Source organism: Apis florea, unplaced genomic scaffold, assembly GCF_048593485.1.
Source record: "Apis florea isolate Af1SG1 unplaced genomic scaffold, ASM4859348v1 contig_3_pilon, whole genome shotgun sequence".
Taxonomy (NCBI): domain Eukaryota; kingdom Metazoa; phylum Arthropoda; class Insecta; order Hymenoptera; family Apidae; genus Apis; species Apis florea.
The window spans coordinates 72,616-96,335 of record NW_028256870.1 but is presented as its reverse complement, the minus strand read 5'-3'; the positions used below and the strand labels follow the sequence as shown (position 1 = coordinate 96,335).

General features: G+C 35.3%; 1 protein-coding gene and 2 long non-coding RNA genes across 3 annotated transcripts in view; all 3 read left to right on the top strand.

The window, feature by feature from the left end:
- The window catches only part of LOC100869791 (uncharacterized), a 158,154-nt gene that overhangs the window by 71,247 nt on the left and 63,187 nt on the right, over window positions 1–23,720 (top strand). The window lies entirely within an intron of this gene.
- On the top strand, window positions 3,773–6,578 carry LOC116415194 (uncharacterized). The gene is made up of 2 exons (XR_004225772.2): window positions 3,773–6,077; window positions 6,168–6,578. It is a non-coding gene; the product is annotated as an uncharacterized LOC116415194 (long non-coding RNA).
- On the top strand, window positions 22,029–23,433 carry LOC147656081 (uncharacterized). The gene is made up of 2 exons (XR_015295092.1): window positions 22,029–22,187; window positions 22,256–23,433. It is a non-coding gene; the product is annotated as an uncharacterized LOC147656081 (long non-coding RNA).

Sequence of the window (23,720 nt, the reverse complement as noted above, 5' to 3'; positions counted from 1 at the left end):
AATCGATTGTCGGTTTTTTGCGCCCGTTAGTAGAGACGTATTTGAATGAGTTTGTTGAAGTGATTTGAGATACTTATCATAGGTGAATTTTATATAATTTTTTTTTTTAACGTAGTTTGAAGTGTAATTTAAGATTTGTAACAGTTTGAACTAGTTTTTTGAAGTACTGTTATGAGAGTTATTATCGAAGTGGATTATCGTTCTGTGGTGTGTAGTGTAAGTTTTTTTTTTTCAGGAATTGCTTTGATCGTGAATTTTGCTTTTATCTCTGATTTTTTTTTAATAAAAATGAATAGTTTTGACGTATGATTATAAACGAGATTAGATATCACTTGTTTTAGAAATTAATAATCTTAGGGGTAATATACTTGTTTGACAAGAGTGAAGTTGTTTCGACGTGATGTGAATTTTATTTTGTATAAAAAGAAATCGATTAGGATTATTATTAGAATCAAAAAAAAAAAAAAAAAAAAAAAGTACAAGCGATAAAGTTAGTGAAAAAGTCTTGTTTTTTTTTTTTTTTCATACGATACGATGGTGCGATAGAATGGCCTGGTTTATCAGCTCATCGAATAGTTTTGATTTACATCAACTTACTACGTAGTTTAATAAAGAACCGGTGTTACTCGATGAATCGTGTATCTCTTATCGAGTTGGCGAACGAGCATGTTATAAAGTCGATAAAAAAATGTTGGAGGGGGGAATCGTCGTTGCAGACGATAGAAATGCGAAACGTGCTCTGAAAACTAGTTTGCATAAATGACTAGCCCCGATTAGATAGAGAATTACGTGGATGTGTTTGTCGAAGCCAGGTTTTATCGGCGACTCGACATCCGTCGTTCGTCTCTTGTTTGTTATTTTCACGATTTCTTTCTCTTGGAAGAATGAAAAATATTTTCTGTTGTCTCTGTGGAAATTTACTGGCGATTTTGTATGACAATTTTTTTTCAAGTATTTTTATGTAGTGAACTTTAGATTGAATAGATTTGCATTCGAATTTTTAAATTTTATATCAGAGACTCAGAATCTTCCCAAGATTTAATTTCTATGTTTCTATTAAATCTCTTCCTTCTAACTTTATCAATTTCCTTATTGTACGTATCACACGTTATTTTGACTATCATTATTTTTTTACGTCGACTTATCAGAGCCAATTTTTATTTATCGTTATCGATGTTCTGTATTAAAAGTATACAAATGAGAAAATTGTTTATTGAAATTGAAAGGACGCATTGCAAGATTGAAGAAAGAAAGAAATCTTAAAGAAAACCAGACAGAAAGAGATTTGCATCTATTATTGCAAAAGATTCTAAGCATTTGTTGTATAACCAAAAGTGTTCTTCTAACGAAAACTGATGTGCAATTTGCATCTCATGAATATTAATCGATCGTGCGTTGAAATATAAATAAACGGCGAGTTATCTTCGGTATTTTCATTGATGATGCGTCTCAATATATTAATAAATTTTTACATTTTTTTTTTTTAAATTCAAAATTAAAAATTCTTCTCTAATCTTTCAATAATTGAATATTCCATCGAATTGCTATATCTCTGAAAGAAGAGGGATAGTTTTCCAAAATTTGAAATAATGTGTGAAGAGGTGTTAGATCACAATGCAAAGTTTTTAATTTACATATCATTTTTAAATCATTTCTTCTTTGAGCATTGAAATACATAGAATTGATACATAGCATAGAATTGAACGTATTGGAAATGACATTATAAATCTAGATCTATAACATCTTTAACAGAATCTCATAATTCATAATTTAAAAATATAAATACTTTACACGTTGAATTTCAAACTTGATTATCCCACATTGCTCCTAATTATACAAACGAACCAAATTAAAATCGATGATTTGTCCACGAATAAAATAAAATCCTATAAATTAATACTCGTCCCAACAAGAATCGAAGCGAACAGAAAAAAAGAGAAAAAAATAAAAGAAGCGAGATAATTTCCTATAAAAATCTCACTCTTCACGCTTCAACGGAGAACGTACATTCCCCTCCAACCCTCCACGCCAAAACTGCCCTTCCGCCATCTCTTACACCCACCACCCTTCCACGCGAGCAAACGTCGGACAGGAGCCAACGATGATCGATCATCGAGGGTGAGCAGAAATTAGGTTATTCGGCCGTGGCGTCTCCAAGGGTGCGTGTGCAACGACCCTCCTTCGAATTTTTCAAACCTCCCTCCCCCTCCCTCCATAAAAGATTCGCGGTCGAAACGAGGCAGGGAGAGGGGGGGAAAGGAGGAGGTTTCCTCGTGTCTAACACGGGCGTGGTTGGCGCACCGGAACTCGGCCAGACGAGTTCGCGATTCGTCTGGCCCTGTCCGACGGAAATTTACGTCCTGGTCCCTGGGCTAAAAGCCACGATAAGCGATAGGAGGAGACTGGCGCGGAGATTACGCGCGTTAAGAATTCAACCGTATCGGTCTCGAACGAGGGTGAGGGGGATTGGGGCAAGTTTTCGCGCTCTCGTGAAAGGTTTATTTAATCACCGGCGCGGCCGAGGTTGTTTCTTTGGGTTTTCGCTCGGAATTATTGGCTGGATTTTATCGATTTTCGGCGCCGGCCCCCTTTCCCCTTACGAGCAGACGAAATTTTTATCCGTTTCGCCGTTGATGTTTATTTTATGCTGGCTTTTGGATTCTTTTTCTTTCTTTTTAAGGGAAGAAGAAGAGGAATAAGATTTGTCTGGATTGTTCAAAGGTGAGAAATTATTTATATCGCATAGGATATTTTTATTATTAAGTTTGTTTTAGGATTTTTGTTCGAAGTAAATTGGATGTACATTTAATTTTCAACTTCAATTAAGTGAGTGTATCGAGTGTATCAAGTTCAAGTACTGAAAATGAACGTTATTGTAGAATCGTGATGAAGATTATCAACAATGATCGCAACTGTAAGATTCCAAGAATATATAGAATAATGTAAAGATTCCAAGAAAGGGTATTTATATTATACTACTATTCCGTTGTATAGTGATCTTATATTATTCTAAGATAAAATGCTAATAGATATTTTACCAAACAATAACGCATCCAAAGAATTTTCACCGAGAGGGAAAAACTGAATTAACATCTCGAATCCCAAGAAATGTTATCTAAGAATCAACTAAGTTTTTTTTTTATATAATTTATCCTTCAAAATTCTATGATGAAATATAGCACAACAGGATGGATATGAATATGAATATGCATTATAACGCATTACAACGCGAGAAGGATGTAATTTTTTCACTTATATATATATGTGCACCTCACACGTTTCCCTCTAATCTATCCAGACTCGTATTCTGCTTAATTTCACTGACAAAAGAAACGGTGACTCATTTACCCGCCTCGAGTGTTTCCGGTCGTTTTGTCAGGAACTGAAAAGAATCGCCACACAACAAGGTGAACGCATTGTGTGCAAACAAATTTTATTTAAAGGGATTCATTACCGAGCCGCTTCATAAATATTGATACGCGCCTCTCACATGGATGATGCTGTGTAATTGCGTCTACGGTAAATAAATTTTCAGCCTCGCCTCTGATCGCTGTTAGGGATAAGAAATTTTAACATGCCCGTGATTTTTCTCTTAACCGATCGCCGATAAGGAATTACGGTACATGATGAAATTTAAAGAAAAAGTGGCCTAATTTTTAACAACAACATCTTGCAACCTTTGCAAATCTTGGAGCGTAGTGTGGTATTATGGTCGATGGATTTTAAATGGAATAACGGAGTGATTGCTTAAATGGAACAGAGTAAGTATAAATATATCGAAATTATTTCAATAATAATTGATTTTGGAATTTTTGATAAAATTCATCTAATATACGCTACGTCTAAATAACGATGTAATCTTTTAATGGTTCTAATAATATTCATTTTTAATTCCCAGACAGACTGATCAATTAGCGAGTCGGCACTCAAGTAACTAATATAGCACACATTCGTTGTTAACATTCGTCACAACGATTCTTTGTATCACGTTTAAATCATCATTCCGACACGTAGTCCGCTCGAATAAGCTTTATGATATTAATATGTATATCGAAAAGTTAACAGTACATTATACAAGAGCTGGCCAAGATTATTATGTCTAAGAACAATTCAAATACTGTTAACGATTTTCCATACTCGTTTATCGAAATAAAACAGGGAATAAACAGAAAATAAGAGATGATTCGATACATTCAGATATTATTAATGCTAAATAATATCTTGTTATTTTAAAAAGGAAAATCTATGCAACATTTATATTGAAATCTATCAGACAGATTTTATACCTTAATCAATCACAAATGCTCCTTCTCATCCTTGATTGCGAAGAACGATAGCGATCGAACGATATCACGAAACGAAGGATCTCTTGTGGGCGTTTAAGCTGAGCTGAGGGGCTCGAGCCGGGAAATTAACTCGAATTTTCGCGCGGTCGGGGATGCTCGCCGGTTGGACGAGCGTTGCATAGCCGTGAGAAGGCCGACGCGGTCGAAGCAGAACCGCAGACCGCGTCTGCGGTCTTTCCGCCGGCCTGTTCCGCTACTTTTTAGACTTTCCTGCCACGGGCGCGATTATCGATCGACGCCGGTCGCGGCATCCGGACGCAGAATTAAGCCCTTGACCGCAAAACCGGCCTGGCCGATCGTCTTCCGTTTTAAAATCGATCGTTCCCCAATTTTCATCGCGCCACCTGCTCCTCCGTGTCTGTTTTCACGGTGGAGAGACAGGTATAGGGTTATGTAGGCGGTAGAGCAGGATGGATAATGGGTGGAAAGAATTGTCCAGTGTTTTTATTATGTCTAGTAATTTTTCTCTCTAGTAACATTAATTTATCCGACGAACCTTCTATCTGGTAATATCTAGCATGGCGGTATAGCTGGTAATAAATAACTTGTATTATTACGACGTGATTCTTTTATCTAAATGGATAATAATAATATAGTACATTTTGTGTGGTATAATTGGTAATATAACTAGTGATTTTATAATCGTATTGGAGGAAAGTTGAAGTAATAAATTCCATGGCCATCTTGTGGAGGGATACGAAGTAATGTTTTATCATTCGATCGTTAGTTAGCGAAACAATTCTTCTGTTTTAACTGATAATTCTACGATCGTCATTTTTTCGCAAATTTAGGATAGCGAATGAAAATGCAACTTAAAACATACGTGGAAACGTTTCGAGTGTCTTTTCATTCGGTCTACATACACGAATTATATTTTATTAATTGCATAATGGTAGCCTCTTACAATACGTGTTAAGAAGGATTGGGATAAATGATGATTTTATGAAACTAATTGTCGGGAGGAGGAAATAACAGAGTTTTATTGAGAGTTCCAAACATATAAATAGAGATTATCAATTTATTATCCAAGTAAAGTAGATCGATCTTTAGAAAGTAAAAAAACACACACACAAATTTTATTTAATAATCCTCCCAATCGTCGCACGTTTGATCAATAAAATAAATTTCCAATCTTTCTTTCCTTCCTATTCTTTCCTCCTAGATATCGAATGAAAGTAAAAAATTATAAATCCTAATTTCCTTATAGATAATCCTCGATCAATTGTTTTAGTTTAGTTGTATTAATCAATTAAATTGTCCTCCCCCAGATTCTCGCGATAAACATATCGGAAGGCATACTCTTCAAAAAGATGGAACATACTCGGGAACGAATCGATCAGTCTCGGTTCCCCGGAAACCACGGCGGGCACGTCGTTCTTGAAAAGTGTACCGCGGAAGGTTAAGCCTGTCAATGACGGCCAAGTGAAAGTTGGACGTCTAGACGTATTTATTTCTAGAGCGACGGACGCACCAATTTTATTCCTGTCACACCGGCACCGTACCCGTCTGATTGACGTAGGTGTTGCACTGATTTCGTCTAAAAATAAGTGTCTGTATATGGAACGCGCGTGAAACATTCGCAGCGTGGCACCGCTCCATTTATCCTCACGGACCAATTGGCACTCGATCGAGATTACAGAACGGATTCGTGTTTAATGCACGCGCCGTAAATTGAAATATGGCGAGAGAGAGAGAGAGAGAAAGATTTTAAGAAGCGAGATTAAAAATTAAGTAAGTATTTGTTATTAGATTCGGTTAAAAGTTAAGATTCATCGATTACTTTGATCGTTCTATATATGTCTTGTCTCTTTTTTCCATCAGATGTGTCACACTGCTGTCTGCAAAAAATAGAACAAATCGCGACAACGGTCGAAGGTTCGTACAATTTTCAACGAAGAGATATGCACGAGGCGTCGTCACACTTCAAATATTGACCAACACGCCGAACAGACTATTCTCACAACTCATTTCATAGCCACTCAAACCTCGACAGTCCTCTCCACGGAGTCAGTCAGCAAATTAAGAAAAACCTGGCTAACTAACTGGCTGGGGAAAAATCGGGCCACGTACCGTTTCGAAATCGTTCTACGAAGAAAAATCCTCGAGGAAATCTTCATCAAGTAATCGCTTGGCTATTCATTCTTAATTGTAACACTTTTTCAGTATCTAGTGATTCAATATCTAAGATATATTCATGTATTTTATAAGAAAATAAAAGGAATTGAAAAGGAATCTATCGTTTTTCATAAAATCATTTATTTAACGTCCACAAAGCTGTAAAACGACACTTCACAGAACGAATGTAAGAAACATTTTGAATATTAAATAATTATTTCCAATTTATTTATTCGCTTAATAAATTCCGAATCATACGAATTATTCACATATATATATACATCACAATACCTTCTCCTCATATTTTCCTTCCGGTTTCTTTCATGAAATAATACAAAGTGTAATAAAAATATGAATATCGGGCGAGATGCGTTTCCACAGCATAAATCGCGGAAAGCTGGCCGATAACCGATTCCAGGACGTCCTTCGGCTCTTCTGCCCGCAATGGCCGAGGCTCGTTACAACAGCGGGCCGCGACAGAGGTGAAAGTCGGATGTCTAGACGTGTTTACCCGCGGCGCAATCGCGGCTGCATTGCGACAACCTCGGATGGACGGGTGGCGAGTCGGTTTCCTCGTAAGTAACCGGCCGTGTTTCTCCACGGGGACATTGTGCAGCCGCGGCGTGTACGTGTCTCGCACGCGTAAAACGCGCGGCGCGCGCGCGCTTTCCAAATTGCACCGCGATTTCCCGAGAAATCGAGCCGATTGCCAGGCACGTCCCCCGGACGTATATATATGTATACGTGCTCTTTATCGTTCATTCCCTTGCAAAGATTTTTGAATCTTGCGCGAATTCGATGGGAGGAGAATTTGGTTGGGTAGACAGTAGACTCTGAATTAATCGTGGAATTTCGAGATAGATTTAAATGTTGATCAATGTTGATTAAGAGGGGTGGATGGAGATTAGAAGGGGTTTTTTGATGTGGTTGATGGTAGATCGATAATGGAATTTCGAGATGGTAGGATTCTTACGTGAGTCGTGAGATTTAATACGAGGTAAGAATAGAGCGATGGGATGGATGATTCTGAAATGGAATGTGTGTATATGCACATTTCTGTTGTGTATAAGTCAGTGATAGGAGACAAAGCTCTGGTAGTAGACTATATATTGTTGAATGCTTGTGGAATAGATTAAAGTTAATCTTGATCTATATATATATCGTGGAATTTGAATTTGTTACGATCCAATATGAGGAGAAAGGAATTTATTGATGTATCATTAAAAAAGCGACCAGGAAATATTACGAAGGGAGCAATTTGAAATGAAATTTTCTACAGTCTGAAAGTATTACACATAGGTAAATATTTATGCAGAGTGTAGACTCTGTGTGAGTTAAGTAGCTTCCAAGGAAGGATTAAATGGTATTAAATGTCTGGGAGATGGATTCAAGGGAATTTCTGAATCACTTATCGATGAACAAGGCAGTCTCGATGTAATTTCCAAGATCCATTTACAAATTCTTTCGACGCAACAGCGTATGTACATACGTACAAGATGATTCATTTACATTAACTCCGTCACAAATTAATGTCACAAAACCAAGTTTGAATTTGTTCGCGGTAGGAATATAGATTAACTACGATCTTTGAATGGCTGTTGGTTTATTGAATCACCAGTTGCAGTAAGGTCGTCATATCGTTAGTTGAATTTACACAAGCAGTTTAGATATAGTGGTTCGATTATATATTAGATTTATATTTTATTTTGTGTGCACAAATTTCTTTTTATAATTGTGAAAATTACAACTTTGAAATATAATTCTTTTATTTATTATGTAATTGTTACTATTGTAGAATAAATTAATATTCCTTAAATTATTCTCAATATAATGATATTTCTGTGGCGTAAGAAATTTTTTTAACGAAACATTATAGAATCATTAAAATTAGATCGATAATTAATTACAAGTTTCTTTAAGATTTCAAAGCTTCGATAAAAGAAAAAATTAAAATCAAAATAAAAATATTTCAAATCTCTCTATTCGAAAACGAAACAGTAATAATTCTAAATCTTTTTTTAAAAATATTGAGGCTCTTTTTTTATAATAATAAATGACGGTATTAGAAACGTATAGTATTACAAAAAATAGCAGCTTATAAAGGGTAAGTATGCAAAAGATAATACGTAAATATATAGATTTAAGTAAAAGAAAAATTTAAAAATCCTAAAAAATGAAGAAAAAATGATAACAGAAAAAGGTAAGTATGGAAATGGTACGTATATAGATTTAAGTAAAAAATATTCAAAAATCTTAAAAAATGAAAGAAAAATGATAGCAGTAAAAGGTAAGTATGGAAATGGTAAGTATAAGCGATATCTATAAAACTTTTAATTACATTATTCGGATACAAAGTAATTGGATTAACATTTCGTTCATTCAATCTATAGTTTATAGAAAATTCCCGGAATCAGACCTCATTTCCAAGAAATTAAAAAATTCCGAGAATTAGACGTCATCTCTAAGAATTGTTAAAATTCTTGGAAAAATTTGTCGAGCGACCTCCTCTCATATTATGTTTTCCTAATACAAAGGCGAATTTCTAGCCAAAAGTTTTGTACGCCCGAATAATTGAAAATTTCCAAGAATTTGACGTCATTTCCAAGAAATTTAGAAATTCTCGGAATTCGACGTCATTTCCAGGAAATTTAGAAATTCTCGGAAGTGGACGTCATTTCCAAGAAATTTAAGAATTCCGAGAATTTGATGTCATTTCTTGGAAAAATTTTTCAATAGACCTCCTATAGTATCATGTTCTCCTAATATAAAGTCGAATTTTTAGCCAAAAGATTTGTTCGCTCGAAACTTAGAAATTTCCAAGAATTTGACGTCATTTCGAAGAAATTTAGAAATTCTCAGAATTTGACGTCATTTCCAAGAAATTTAGGAGTTCCGAGAATTCAACGTCATTTCCAAGAATTTCAGAGGTTCCGAGAATTTGACGTCATTTCTTGGAAAAATTTTTCGATCGACCTCCTATCGTATCATGTTCTCCTAATACAAAGTGGACTTTTTGGACAAAAATTTTTCTTCGTTCCCAGGAATTTCGGTATTCGTCTTTTTTATTATATATCTCCGTTATTATTAACAATATCGAAAAATGTTTCGAATAAAAGTTGCATGGTTTCGAAAGGGCTATATTCTGGTGCTCTCATTTTTTTCGTAGGTGGCCGCATAAAAAACTTCTCAAGCACAACATTACTTTTTTAAATGGCACCATATACTTTTTAAAGAATCAATCGATGTGCGATACTATTTTCTATAAAAAAGTATTAGACCATTTATAGTAAAAAATTATTTTTTAAAAAGATTTTGTTTATTTTTTAAACTATTAGTTTTTTGCTATATAAAGTCTAATACTTTTTTATAGAGAATGCAAATAGGCATCAATAGAAGTGTTAAAAAATGTATGGTTCCATTTAAAAAAACAACGTTCCTTTTTATAAATCCTTCACGCTTCTACTTATAAAAAAATAAATGGTATCAGGATGTTCCTCCCTTAAAACCACGTAATTTTTATTCGAAACATTTTTTAATATCTCCACAAATAAGCGAGATAAATGGAATATTTGGCGAAAAGTTTCGATCTATTGTTCGAACACTTGGAAATTTCCAAGAATTTGACGTCATTTCGAAGAACTTTAGAAATTCCAAGAACTCGATGTCATTTCCTAGAATTTCAAGGATTCCGAGAAATCGACGTCATTTCCAAGAATTTCAGAGGTTCCGAGAATTTGACGTCATTTCTTGGAAAAATTTTTCGATCGACCTCCTATCGTATCATGTTCTCCTAATACAAAGTGGACTTTTTGGACAAAAATTTTTCTTCGTTCCCAGGAATTTCGGTATTCGTCTTTTTTATTATATATCTCCGTTATTATTAACAATATCGAAAAAAGTTTCGGATAAAAGTTGCATGGTTTCGAAAGGGCTATATTCTGGTGCTCTCATTTTTTTCGTAGGTGGCCGCATAAAAAACCTCTCAAGCACAACTTTGTTTTTTTAAATGGCACCATGTACTTTTTAAAGAATCGGTCGATGTACGATAGTATCTTCTATAAAAAAGTTTTAGGCCACTTTTAGTAAAAAACTATTTTTTAAAAAGATTTTGTTTATCTCTTAAACTGTAGGTTTTTTGCTATATATAGTTTAATACTTTTTTATAGAGAATGCAAGGAGGCATCAACTGGAGTGTTAAAAAATGTATGGTTTCATTTAAAAAAACAACGTTCCTTTTTATAAATCCGTTATGCTTCTAGTTATAAAAAAATAAATGACATCAGGGTGTTCCTCTCTCGAAACCACGTAATTTTTATTCGAAACATTTTTTAATATCTCCAGAAACAAGCGAGATACATGGAATATTTGGCGAAAAGTTTCGATCTATTGTTCGAACACTTGGAAATTTCCAAGAATTTGACGTCATTTCGAAGAACTTTAGAAATTCCAAGAACTCGATGTCATTTCCTAGAATTTCAAGGATTCCGAGAAATCGACGTCATTTCCAAGAATTTCAGAGGTTCCGAGAATTTGACGTCATTTTTTGGAAAAATTTGTCGATCGACCTCCTATCGTATCATGTTCTCCTAATACAAAGTGGACTTTTTGGACAAAAATTTTTCTTCGTTCACAGGAATTTTGGTATTCGTCTTTTTTATTATATATCTCCGTTATTATTAACAATATCGAAAAATGTTTCGAATAAAAGTTGAATGGTTTCGAAAGGGCTATACTCTGGTTCTCTCATTTTTTTCGTATGTGGCCCCATAAAAAACCTCTCGAGCGCAACTTTGTTTTTTTAAATGGCACCGTGTACTTTTTATAGCATCGGTCGATGTACCATAGTATCTTCTATAAAAAAGTTCTAAGGCCACTTTTTAGCAAAAAACCATTGGTTAAAAAGATATTTTTAGATTTAATTAATTCAATTAAATTTGTTTATCTCTTAAACTGTAGGTTTTTCACTATATATGGCTTAATACTTTTTTATAGAGAATGCCAGGAGGCACCAACTGGTCTATTAAAAAATGTATAGTTTCATTTAAAAAAACAACGTTCCTTTTTATAAATCCGTTATGCTTCTAGTTATAAAAAAATAAATGACATCATAGATGTTCCTCTCTCGAAATCACGTAACTTTTATTCGAAACATTTTTTCATATCTCCAGAAACAAGCGAGATACACGTCATTTTTTGGAAAAATTTGTCGATCGACCTCCTATCGTATCATGTTCTCCTAATACAAAGTGGACTTTTTGGACAAAAATTTTTCTTCGTTCACAGGAATTTTGGTATTCGTCTTTTTTATTATATATATCTCCCTTATTATTAACAATATCGAAAAAAGTTTCGGATAAAAGTTGAATGGTTTCGAAAGGGCTATATTCTGGTTCTCTCATTTTTTTCGTATGTGGCCCCATAAAAAACCTCTCGAGCGCAACTTTGTTTTTTTAAATGGCACCGTGTACTTTTTATAGCATCGGTCGATGTACCATAGTATCTTCTATAAAAAAGTTCTAAGGCACTTTTAGCAAAAAACCATTGGTTAAAAAGATATTTTTAGATTTAATTAATTCAATTAAATTTGTTTATCTCTTAAACTGTAGGTTTTTCACTATATATGGCTTAATACTTTTTTATAGAGAATGCCAGGAGGCACCAACTGGTCTATTAAAAAATGTATAGTTTCATTTAAAAAAACAACGTTCCTTTTTATAAATCCGTTATGCTTCTAGTTATAAAAAAATAAATGACATCATAGTGTTCCTCTCTCGAAATCACGTAACTTTTATTCGAAACATTTTTTCATATCTCCAGAAACAAGCGAGATACACGTCATTTTTTGGAAAAATTTGTCGATCGACCTCCTATCGTATCATGTTCTCCTAATACAAAGTGGACTTTTTGGACAAAAATTTTTCTTCGTTCACAGGAATTTTGGTATTCGTCTCTTTTTATTATATATATCTCCCTTATTATTAACAATATCGAAAAAAGTTTCGGATAAAAGTTGAATGGTTTCGAAAGGGCTATATTCTGGTTCTCTCATTTTTTTCGTATGTGGCCCCATAAAAAACCTCTCGAGCGCAACTTTGTTTTTTTAAATGGCACCGTGTACTTTTTATAGCATCGGTCGATGTACCATAGTATTTTCTATAAAAAAGTTTTTGACTATTTATAGTAAAAAACTATTGTTTAAAATGATTTTGTTTATTTTTTATTCTTTTAGTTTTTTGCTATATAATGCCTATTACTTTTTTATAGAGACTGTCCAGAGATTTCAACAGGATTGTAAAAAAATGTTTAGTTTCATTTAAAATAACGACGTTCCTTTTTATAAATGCTTCACGCTTTTTCTTATAAAAAAATAAATGGTATCAGGATGTTCCTCCCTTGAAACCACGTAATTTTTATTAGAAACATTTTTTAGTATCTCCACAAATAAGCGAGATACATGGAATATTTGGCGATTAGTTTCGATCTATTGTTAGAACACTTGGAAATTTCCAAGAATTTGACGTCATTTCGAAGAACTTTAGAAATTCCGAGAACTCGATGACATTTGGTAGAATTTCAAGGATTCCGAGAATTCGATGTCATTTCCAAGAATTTTAGAGTTTCCGAGAATTTGACGTCATTTCGTGGAAAAATTTTTCGAACGACCTCTTATCGTATCATATTCTTCTAATACTCTCTTTCTAATAAAGTCAACCTTTTGGACAAAAATTTTTCTATCGCTCTGCGATTTTGGAATTTATCCTTTTTTCTTGAATATCTTGTTCATTTTTTAAGATATTAAAAAAAGGTTAGAATTAAAGTTGAATGCACTACATACTCTTGCCCTTAATTTTTTCCTAGGTGCATTTATAAAAAACTTATCGATCATAGTTTTATTTGTTTAAATAGCACCAGATATTTTTTAATACCCCATTTTATGCATCTTGTGATTCTCGATAAATAATAATTGAATATATATATATATATATATATATATATATATATATATATATATATATTTATATTTATATATCGTAAATGTTATTTTTTCAAGTGGTTATTAAATATTTTTTATATTTCTTAAACTATTAAATTTTGGTATAAATAGTTTAGTATTGTTAGATCATCGCTTTTAGCCTTTATGTCCATTTATGTCTCAAATGAAACAATTTCAGTTACAAAACAAAAACACTCGATTAGATGTTAAGTCATAGGTATTCACCTAATCCTTCATTTATAATCTTTTTCATTGCATCCTTTAAGCATAAGTCAATCGAAGTACAAAGATGCAAAGGTTTCATCGAGGATATGCAAAGGATGTCTCGTTGATATTTTGCCCGCCATAAGAACGCGTGCCTCCGTTCGGAAACTGGTTCGATCTCTGGAGGGTCGTCTCCTGTCCTTTCATTCAGTCGATGAGTGGGGTTGAACCGGTCGAAAAATTCACAGATACGATTTTCATGAAAGCTTTCTCGCACGGCGGACAGTGTAAATACACATGTATCTTGGTTTTTATAAGAGGACCCAGACAACCTCGACCCAGTCCCTGACGAGGCCGCGACCCGCAACAAGGCGTAACCGGGTCTTAACCTCGACCTCCTCCGCGGTTGGTGTCCCCACAATGGCCTTTTCGAGTAGACACGAACCGCAAACAAGATGGACGGGACGAGAGACACATTTGCATACGAGGCTGAAGCCTCGTAGGACGACCTGTCGCCACTGGACGATGACTCCCTCCGTGATTTTGAGGGGAGAATGGCGTATTTTTTGCATAGATCCTTGAAGAGGATATTTCCTTTTAATTGACTAGATTTGGAAGCAGGAATCGATATTGCATCGAGATTCGCATTGGATTATGTTGGACGTGAGGTATGGAATGCAAGAGAAGAGTTCTTTTACGACAATTTTTCAAGGAAATTAGATTAGATTTGTGTTAATTTTTCGCAAAGATTTTTGAAAATTAGACTCAAGGGTGGTATGTAATTTCAATTTTTCGTAACAAGAAGTTTTAATAATACATAAGATATAATTCAAGATGTTATTATCTGAAGAGAAATCAAACTAGAAGCTAATAGTAACCATTGGGTTTAAAATAACAACTGCAACCAGATCTAATTTGACGTTCGAATTTTCTAAGGAAATACCTCTTATATTAAATTATACAATAGCCATTTAATTTTTACTTAAAATACTTTTCAATTCAGATGCAATACCCTGTATTAAATTAGCTTCTGTTAAATTATTACTACCAAAATATCAAGCCACTGACCAGTTACTAACCTTCATACATCACTTTGTCAAAGTAACCTCCCATAACTCATCCCAATTCTTTTCCCAAATTAATCTCGCGTAACTCGACAAAATCCTTTCTCAAAAAAAAGGAAAAAAAAAAAAAGAAGAATTATATTATCCCATACGGGATCAAAAAAAAGTCTAGGCAGCAATCTGCAGCCTCCACACGTAGTCTCGCGCATTTATAAAAATCTTAACGTCCGCCATCGTTAAGCCTAACATTCACTTGTCGGTTGCTCGTTTCGAGAGAGAAGCTAGTCGGTGGTGTTCTCTCGCAAAGATGAAAAATTCCATACATTCGTGAAAAGCTGGCCGTGATTTCCCTTGTGTTACGCGATATCGCTGTTTCCCTTTGAGCCGGATATACACACGCATCCTCCTGGATAACAAGAGAAGAGAAGAAGGGAAAATAATCTAGGCTGTCTCGCGCGAAACCGAATCTATATAAAATTTGAATATACCAAAAATAGAGCGTGACTGTGAAACAAATAGAAAAGAAATGAGGAGGAGAGAAGAAGAGAAATGTACTAAAATTAGAGCGTGACAAATTGTTCTTTCCGATTGGAAGAAGAAAAGGAAAATCGTTGTGAAATCAAAAAAAAAAAAAAAAAAGAAAGAAGAAGAAGAAGAAAGAAAGAAAAGGAGAAGAAAAATGAGAAAAGAGGGAGAGAAATGGAGTGGCGGATAAGGGTGAAGCAGGAAAAGCACGACGACGATGGCCGGTTGGTTGATAGGGAACGTGGCTGCCTCGATAATTACCTTCGCTGCTGGGTAATAATACCTTCTTCTCCCCGTCATCGACGTCGTCGACTATGAATCAACCTTGGCTGCCCGATAAGAGCGATAAAGAAGTCGGCCGGTCTAGACGATTACGCAATTCCCTGAAAAGGCATTGATTGACGTCCCCCTCCCCCCTCTTCCTGCTAGGTTAGATGAGAGGCTTCAGGTACTCGTCGTGTCCCCGTCTCTCTAGACGAGGACGTTCGAGCCTCCTTCTCGTCATCCTTGCCTTCTTTCTTGGACAATGAGCGTGTTTCCCGCGTGTATTATCGCGATAGGGGGTCGAGGTGATTTTTGTTGATGACCTTTTTTTTAATCGTCGAATTAAATTATCTGGATTTGGAAATTGTTTTTTGAAAATGGGGCGAAAAATAAGGATTGGACGATGTGCTATAGATATATGAAAAAGCGATGAAATAATAAATTGTTGAAATTATTTCGTTATTTTGATCGTAGAGAACGAAGAAAGAATAATGTGCAACGTATATACAGAAATTAAAAAGGGTATTGTATTTATTATATGATTTTAATTATATAGTGTAGAAATAATAAAGATGTGATTCCTTGAAAAATGCCACTTTTTGTATATTATTGTTTTTATTAATGAGGTAAAACGATTTTATTTCATCAATATGGATGGACGATTTAGAAATAAATATTTGATCTATCAAACACGTGATTAAATGCTTTTGAACGATATGTTACGCGAGATGTTGATAGGTTAATCGTCACCAGACAATGGTGCGACACGATTGATGTTTAATGTTTGACGAGTCGTTTCATCGTTGTTTCATTTTTCATTTCGTTCACATGATACAAAAGAATACGAAAAGTATAAACCATTTCGAAAAGAAAAATTAGGAAATGATAAATTTAAGAAAATAACGGGTAATTTTTAATAATTTTAATATTTTAAATACGTTGTACGTTAGATATATCAAAATAAACAATTTTCAATCAAATCATTTTGTTTCGACTTTAACTCTGATTTTATTAATCGTGTTTCAGGACTCGTTTCAAAAAGTCTCAGCCTAAATTGAACGCCCAAGATCCTTTCCCCCCGAAGACGTACCGATACTCGAAACCTGTTGCCGTTTGGCGTCATTCTGAACCTTTACGACTCGCGTTAAATCTCTCTTACTGTCTATACATGGATATACATGGATACATGTGAAAAAAATAAAGATTTCATGCGGAATCGCGATGGAAAGATCGACAGTTCGCAGACATGGAACTGTATTTTTCCTTTGGGATGATGTGTTGAGAAACTTTCCAAGAAACAGAAACAGAAGAAAATGGATTAAGGTCCACTTTTCAAATTCAGATGAAAGGAAATGGACGCAGGCTGTGACTTAAACAACAAATTGACCACTATAGAATTGATTTTATTGTGTTAGCAGTAATTAGAAAGTGGAAGTCCAACTGTGGCAAACAAATTTACTCCATAGAACAACATATTTGAACAACATTGATGAAACAATGACTACTGAATATATCCAATTGTCAAAGTATCCTTGATTATATTTTAACGAACATTACCCTCGACTCAATACCATATTTTAATTATACAATTTTTTATCAATTATTTTAAAACGAAGGAAACTGAACTTACGACAGAAGATTTATAATTATAAAATCAAAATTGCGGAATATAATTTCTCTAATATCAAACTGTATAATCCACCCAACCGCATGATATTTCAAAGAAGAAAAAGATTAATTCGAAGAAATGGAACGTTTCTAATAAATCTACTAGTAAAGATAAGTCGCACGTGATCCAGCAATAAAAAGAAAAACCTAAACACCGATCCAAGCATCGTGGTAAATTGCACGTTCCATGCAACAACACCACGTGTATACCCATTTCCAAAGGTTTCACTCTCGATCACTCTCAAGAGGAGATATCGACGTGATCCCGTTTCCTCCACGAGATTGCTCCTGTTCCCCGATTATGATCGACGATTTTTCACTTTCGGCCCCTGTGCGATCCCCTTCAACGGCGTTGCATAATAAAGAACGGCCGGCCGGGGCCCGGTGGTTAACGCGGGGCACTGTGATTACGCGAGCCACCGCTCAACGCACGCTCGGCGAAGCGCGTCAGATCGCGCTTTTGCACCTCGTACCACATGCACCGATGAAGTTAACACGCGTGCCCCCATCGGGGAACGTCTTTAACCGGAGATCGGCCCCGATAACATTATTATAGTTATTATTATATCGTTCGGAAGGAGGCGACCGTGATCTGCCGGAGCGTAAATTTCCGCTAGTTTTCTAGCTCGTTAACGCCACACATCACCTTTTCTACCTCGTTCCACCTTGCGTTTTCTCCCTCCGTTTATTGTTTACCCATTATCCCCCCCGGCCAACTCGGGTGCGCGACTACTAAGGGGTTCATTGTCCTCGCGCTCTCTTCAGGGGATCCCCTGTTCTACCGGAAGCTGAGCTGTCGTTTTGTTAGATACGCGCTTCGTCCATCTCCGATTTGCTAGGTTTTAATTGGCATCGATCGACCGTTTCGTTTCTGGATATTATAGTTGGCGGTTATAAGTCTTTTTTATAGGGATCGTATGATCGGTAGGGATAGGTTTACCCTTGGGAAAAATGAGAAATTAGATCAGTAACGTTATAATGTTCGTATGGATAATAATAATTCAGTGTTAATTCGTTAATTTCAATAATTCTCAATACAATGTCCATCCTACTCAAAATTACTCATCGACGGCCATTACCACCATCACCATCATAAATTTTCTAAGCATCTTATCGTTCGACGCGATCGACCATGTTTCGGCTCGGTCAGCCGTGGTACAGGAAATCGTGGGCCGATTTAATGTCTCACTTATCCACTTGTAATCTCTGTGGCTAGTCATCGTGACTAAAAGTCTCGAGTGAGGAGACCGCGGCGGGGGTCGGACGACGTTGAAAGAAGGGCAGAAGGCCAAGGGGGTTGGAGGGGGTCGAAGCGAAAGACGCCGAGTGAATCAAAGTCTCGAGTACACGCGCTCGGCTATGCGACTTCTCGCTTATTATGCCTAATGACTCAGTCGGTGACTCTTGGGCTCACCTTTTCTCTTTTACTCCCTTTCTGGCCACGCTCTGTCGCGCTCTGTCCCGTGGCGAAGATCGAGGCCCAGACGGTGGCCAGACGCCACCGCGTTCCTCTTATTTCCTTTTATTAGTTCCTTTTATTAGTCTCGGTCATTTGGATCGACGTCGAACGCCCTCCTCGCGGATTCTTGCGATCGTTTCTTGGAATCGGCTGGGCTTTTGTCGTTTCGATAGGGTGAGCAGATCTATTCAAAGGTAGAGATATTCCTTTTGCCTGATATTTTTTTCGTAAAAATATTACACGACGTAGGGATTGCGAGATCATTTTGAAGGGAGAAGACGAATTTTCTACTCCAGAGAAAGAGAGAGAGAGAGAGAGAGAGAGAGAGAGAGAGAGAGAGAGAGAGAGAGAGAATGGAATGTTAGCAGAAAGTTTAAATATTTCGAGTAGTAAAGTCGATTAGATGTTTATAATTCTCTTAAAGTAATTTTAGAAAGTTTTGGTAGAAATATTTTAGAAAAATTGTAGAGAAAGATAAAAAATTGAAAATTTTTTAGAATCTATTTGATAATGGTTGTGAGAAATACTTTAAAGGAAAAGCAAATTTGCAATATTATAGATTTTTTTAAATGCAATGATATGCGTCTATTTTATGATTGTATTATCATTTGTATTATATGTTTTTTCAGTAAAATTAAAGAGATAAAATTAGGATATCTTATATTTTTTGATAAATGATATACTTTTTTTATTTTGGATTTCTTAATTAATATTTTCAGTTAATAATACTAATTTTTACAGATTTCGATTTTAGAAGATCTTAGCAGATAATATTTACAAAAGGTCCTAATAAAACATATAAATAAAAAATCTGCATTAATTATCATGAATGACACAATGATACAATATTTTTCTGATTCGTTAAATCTTAAGTTAGACCTAAGCAAAAAAAAAAAAGAAAAAAGCAATACCTTGGAGTGCTACTGGAATTCGATTGTGGAATCGAGGACTGTGTGAAAGAAAAAAAAAAAAAGATTGAATTTATAATGATTCTTATAACAGAAAAAAAGCGTTCTTATAGTTTTCTATACAACGAAATCTTGTTATTCTCCGCCATAAGTCGACTACTTAGGCTTTGGAGAATGACGTTTAAAGTGCTACCGAATTTAGAATGTCAGGTAGGATGACGTTATAAGAAGCTAGTAGCTACCTGAAGAAAAAATAACGGGATGGACGAAAAGAATATCAGGATTAGTTCAAAATCTTCCATGTCGTTATGGAAAATTTAGATGGCAGTCGTTGTTATCTTTTATGATTAAAAGTTTTTTTTCAACTGTTCGAGATCGACACTTATAAATTTTAATGAAATAACGCTTTGCATCCTAATTATTGAAATAATTTTATAAATCCTTTTTCTTTTACTTTATTTACATTTATATCAAAAGAAAAATTAAAAAGATCCGTATTTTTACATACAATGTAAAATTTTTGAGAGAATGATACTCGTTTTGATCATTAAAAGATATTATTTTTATTTTCTTTCGTGTCACGCTATGAATATTCTTTTAACAGTGAACAGTTGAATATCACTACATGAAATAAAATTACAAATACATTTTTCTAATCAATTTTTTTTTCTTGATTCAAGAATCTTATGAACTTTTATCCAATTTTTTGGACAAAATATTTATCCTAATTGAAAAAATTAAAGGAATTAAAAAGAAATGTACGCATATTTAAAAGAAATTTAGATAGGAAACTTTCCACTCGTAAGATAATCATTTGCAAGACAAATATTTAAACGACAGTCTAGGTATGTATATTGGCTTAGGCGACACTAAACGTAGTTTCTTGGCTAAACGAAAGGGAAAAAAAAAAAGAAGAATGGAACGGCATTCCTCGAGAAAAAGTATGATTAATTCCCATTTACGCTCGTTACTGTTCTAGGTGTTAAGTTGGCGCGACACACACGATGTTACATTCCATATGGAATGGAAAAAAATACGGAACTAAGCGATATATAAAATATTGCCAGGCTTTTGTCGATGAAATACTGCCGTTGGAACCAGTACAACGTAATCGGTTTTAATTTACATATTAATGCATTCCTTGGTATAAGGTGAAAAATCGGGGGATTTTGCGGCGAATGCGAGCCAACCTCTAACGTCACATGGCGAAGCGACTTGTAAATCATATTTGAAATTTCGCGAACACGCTTATCTCGAAATAGATTTAGAGAAATAATTTTTGCAAGGGATATGTGTTTCTATTCGCGTGAAAAAAGAAATTAAATCGTTCTTACGAGTGATCGGTATTAATGCGAGATATTAATTCTTAATAGAGACACAAGGAAAATATTAGGATAATTTTATTCACCTTTTAATTTCACAATTCTTCGAGATTACTTGTGATTTTTTTTTTATCGATTTCAAATTCTTCTATAAAATTTGTAATTAAGAAACATTACCTATTTTCTGCGCAGTATCGAGTTATAAAATATAAAACGTTGTACATAATTTGTATTGAATAATTCCCAGTCCGATGACTAAAGTTAGAGACCTCCAAACTAAATTAAAGTTGTAATTAACTCCGCGAATGTAAAATTAATATTATAAGACAAGCGGTTATTAAATATCTCTTCTTTTAAATCTCCAATTATTACACCCTTATACACATACTTGCAATACAACGATTGATTAGACTTAAACTTAAGATCATTAATAATGTTCTTCGTACTCTCTTCGTTACACAAAACGTCAAACAAAAATTTCTTTCGACAACCCCCTATAATCCTCTTAATCATTACTCCATCGATATTTCCTATCTTCTTCCTTAAAATTTCTTCGTATCATTGCTTGCTCTAATTCTATTTTCTAACAAATCTAAAAATCGACCTTAAAGCTTCCAATTATTCGACTCGAAACCCGTTCACCTCAATCGCCAAATAAAAATTCCTCTCCCTCTGCAAAAAAAAAAAACAAAAATGGGGAAAAATACAAAACAAATCGAACCGAACTTAAAAAAGAGGGGAGGAGGAAGAGAGGAGGAAAATCAAAAGTGAAGCGAAATAAAAGAGAGGAGGAATAAAATCCGCGCGCGGTGCACCCGGACGAAGGATGCCTCCCATTTATTCCTGGCCGCGCTTCGAATAAATTTGCGCCGGCGTAATCCCTGTCGGTTTTTAATCCGGCTTACGGCGAGCGAGTATCAACAATTCGACTCGGCTGGCATGGCCGCGCCAGCCCCGCAAAAACCGGCAGATACTACGATCCGCTTCTCGTAGCCTGGCTGGCGCGACGCCGAGGTCGGTCACCCTGGAGAACGCATCGGCAGGAGAAGAAGACGAGGCAGCAGCCGTGGCAACGGCACTGGAGGAGCATCCTAAGAAGAGAGGGAGGAGGAGGAGGAGGAGGAGGAGGAGGAGGAAAGAAAGAGGAGAGAGGATGACCAGTCTTGTCCAGTTGCCGCAGTCTGCAGTCGGTTAAAGTCTTCTCTGTACCATCTCTCGCTACTCCTGGAACCTCCCTCTTTGCGCCTCTATTATGCGTGGTACTTCTCCTTTCGAAGGCTCGTGAAAGTTAATCGCGATCGTGGTTGGAAGAGAGAGTGTATGGATATTTTATTTCATTTTATTTTATTTTTCGCAGTTTCTAACTAAATGTCCTTTTCTTTTCAGTTTTTTAGGGAACGAAGAGAAAAATATAGAGATTGATTGATTTTATTTTTCTTTAAATTGAAGAGAGATGAAAAACATCGAAACGTTTGTGTTATTGAAGATTATAGAATTCGAATTTGAATAAAAGAATTGTTCTCAAAGAACAAGAACAAGCAGAGATTTTTCCACTGCAACGCTTGAATGCTCCATTTGAAACTGACAGTGACTATGTACGTCACGTTCTGCTTATCCAGTTTAACCGATGACACACCACGTGTATCACGTGAAGGAATTCGTAATACTTAAAAAAAAAGAATCTCTTCGATCATTTTTTCTCTCAATTTCAACAATAAAACTTCGTGTAACACGAATAATTCATCTCGTTATTCTTAATACAAAACTTAAAACAATGGAAACCGTGAACGAAGTTTGAACATTGCTTATCTCTCATTGTTACCACACATGTGGCGCACATATCGCGAACGAGAACGAAGAATACAGAAGAAATTTATTTAAAAAAAAAAAAAAAATCGAGAAAAAGAGAAGCTGGTCCGGATCATGTTATTACACGGACAGAATTTCAGAGAGCAGAAACTCTGATGGAAACGCGCGTATCCCTATCCGTTCCTTTTCTCTCCTCCTCCTCTTCTTCTTCTTCTTCCTTTCCTTCTTTTTTATTTAAAATCGAATTTATTACGGGCGATGACTCGATGACTAGTTATCGAGGCTGGCCCGACCGAGAAACAAAGAAGCCGCCCAGCTGTTCGCCGATCCGCTTAATGGACTTTGGCAAGCCCGACGGCTACTGTTCGCTACGAACGCTTAATCCTTTCTCGACTATCGACGGGTCATCTCGTTAATAAATTACGAGGTGTCGATCGAATGCGAGGTGTTTCGTAATGGCACGAGCATCGTCTGATCCCGTACATGTGCGCGTAACGTGCACATCGCCTATGCACACGTGTCCTGTACGTGGCTGTACGGTTCATGGTCTTAGATGACGATAAAGAGCAGGATGATGCATTTATTGCGATTATACGTTGATTTCGCGTGGATTTTTTTTTTTTAAATTTACTGATTGGATTGATTCAACATTCTTGGATTGAATATTGAATATAGTTTTGAATGTATTGAATTTTTGTAATTAAAGTATCATATATATATATATATATAATTATATACAATAGGAGAAATATGTATATCTCGATAATTTCTATTCAATGCTCTTTTTCCATCTCATAAACACTCTGATCTAACAACTAATTTCCTCGATATCTATCAATCAAGCATATTTCCATTCCATCTTCGTTTCAGACACCCTAAATCATCTCGACAGCCTCTACAATTCACGCAACTCCTTCCACTTTATTACTTTTCCGCTTAGAAACACGAGCAACCCGAGGATATTTCCACCCTTCCGAAAAAAGATCTTTGCAGAATATTAAACTCCGCTATATTTCAACCTATATTTCATAAAATAACTTCT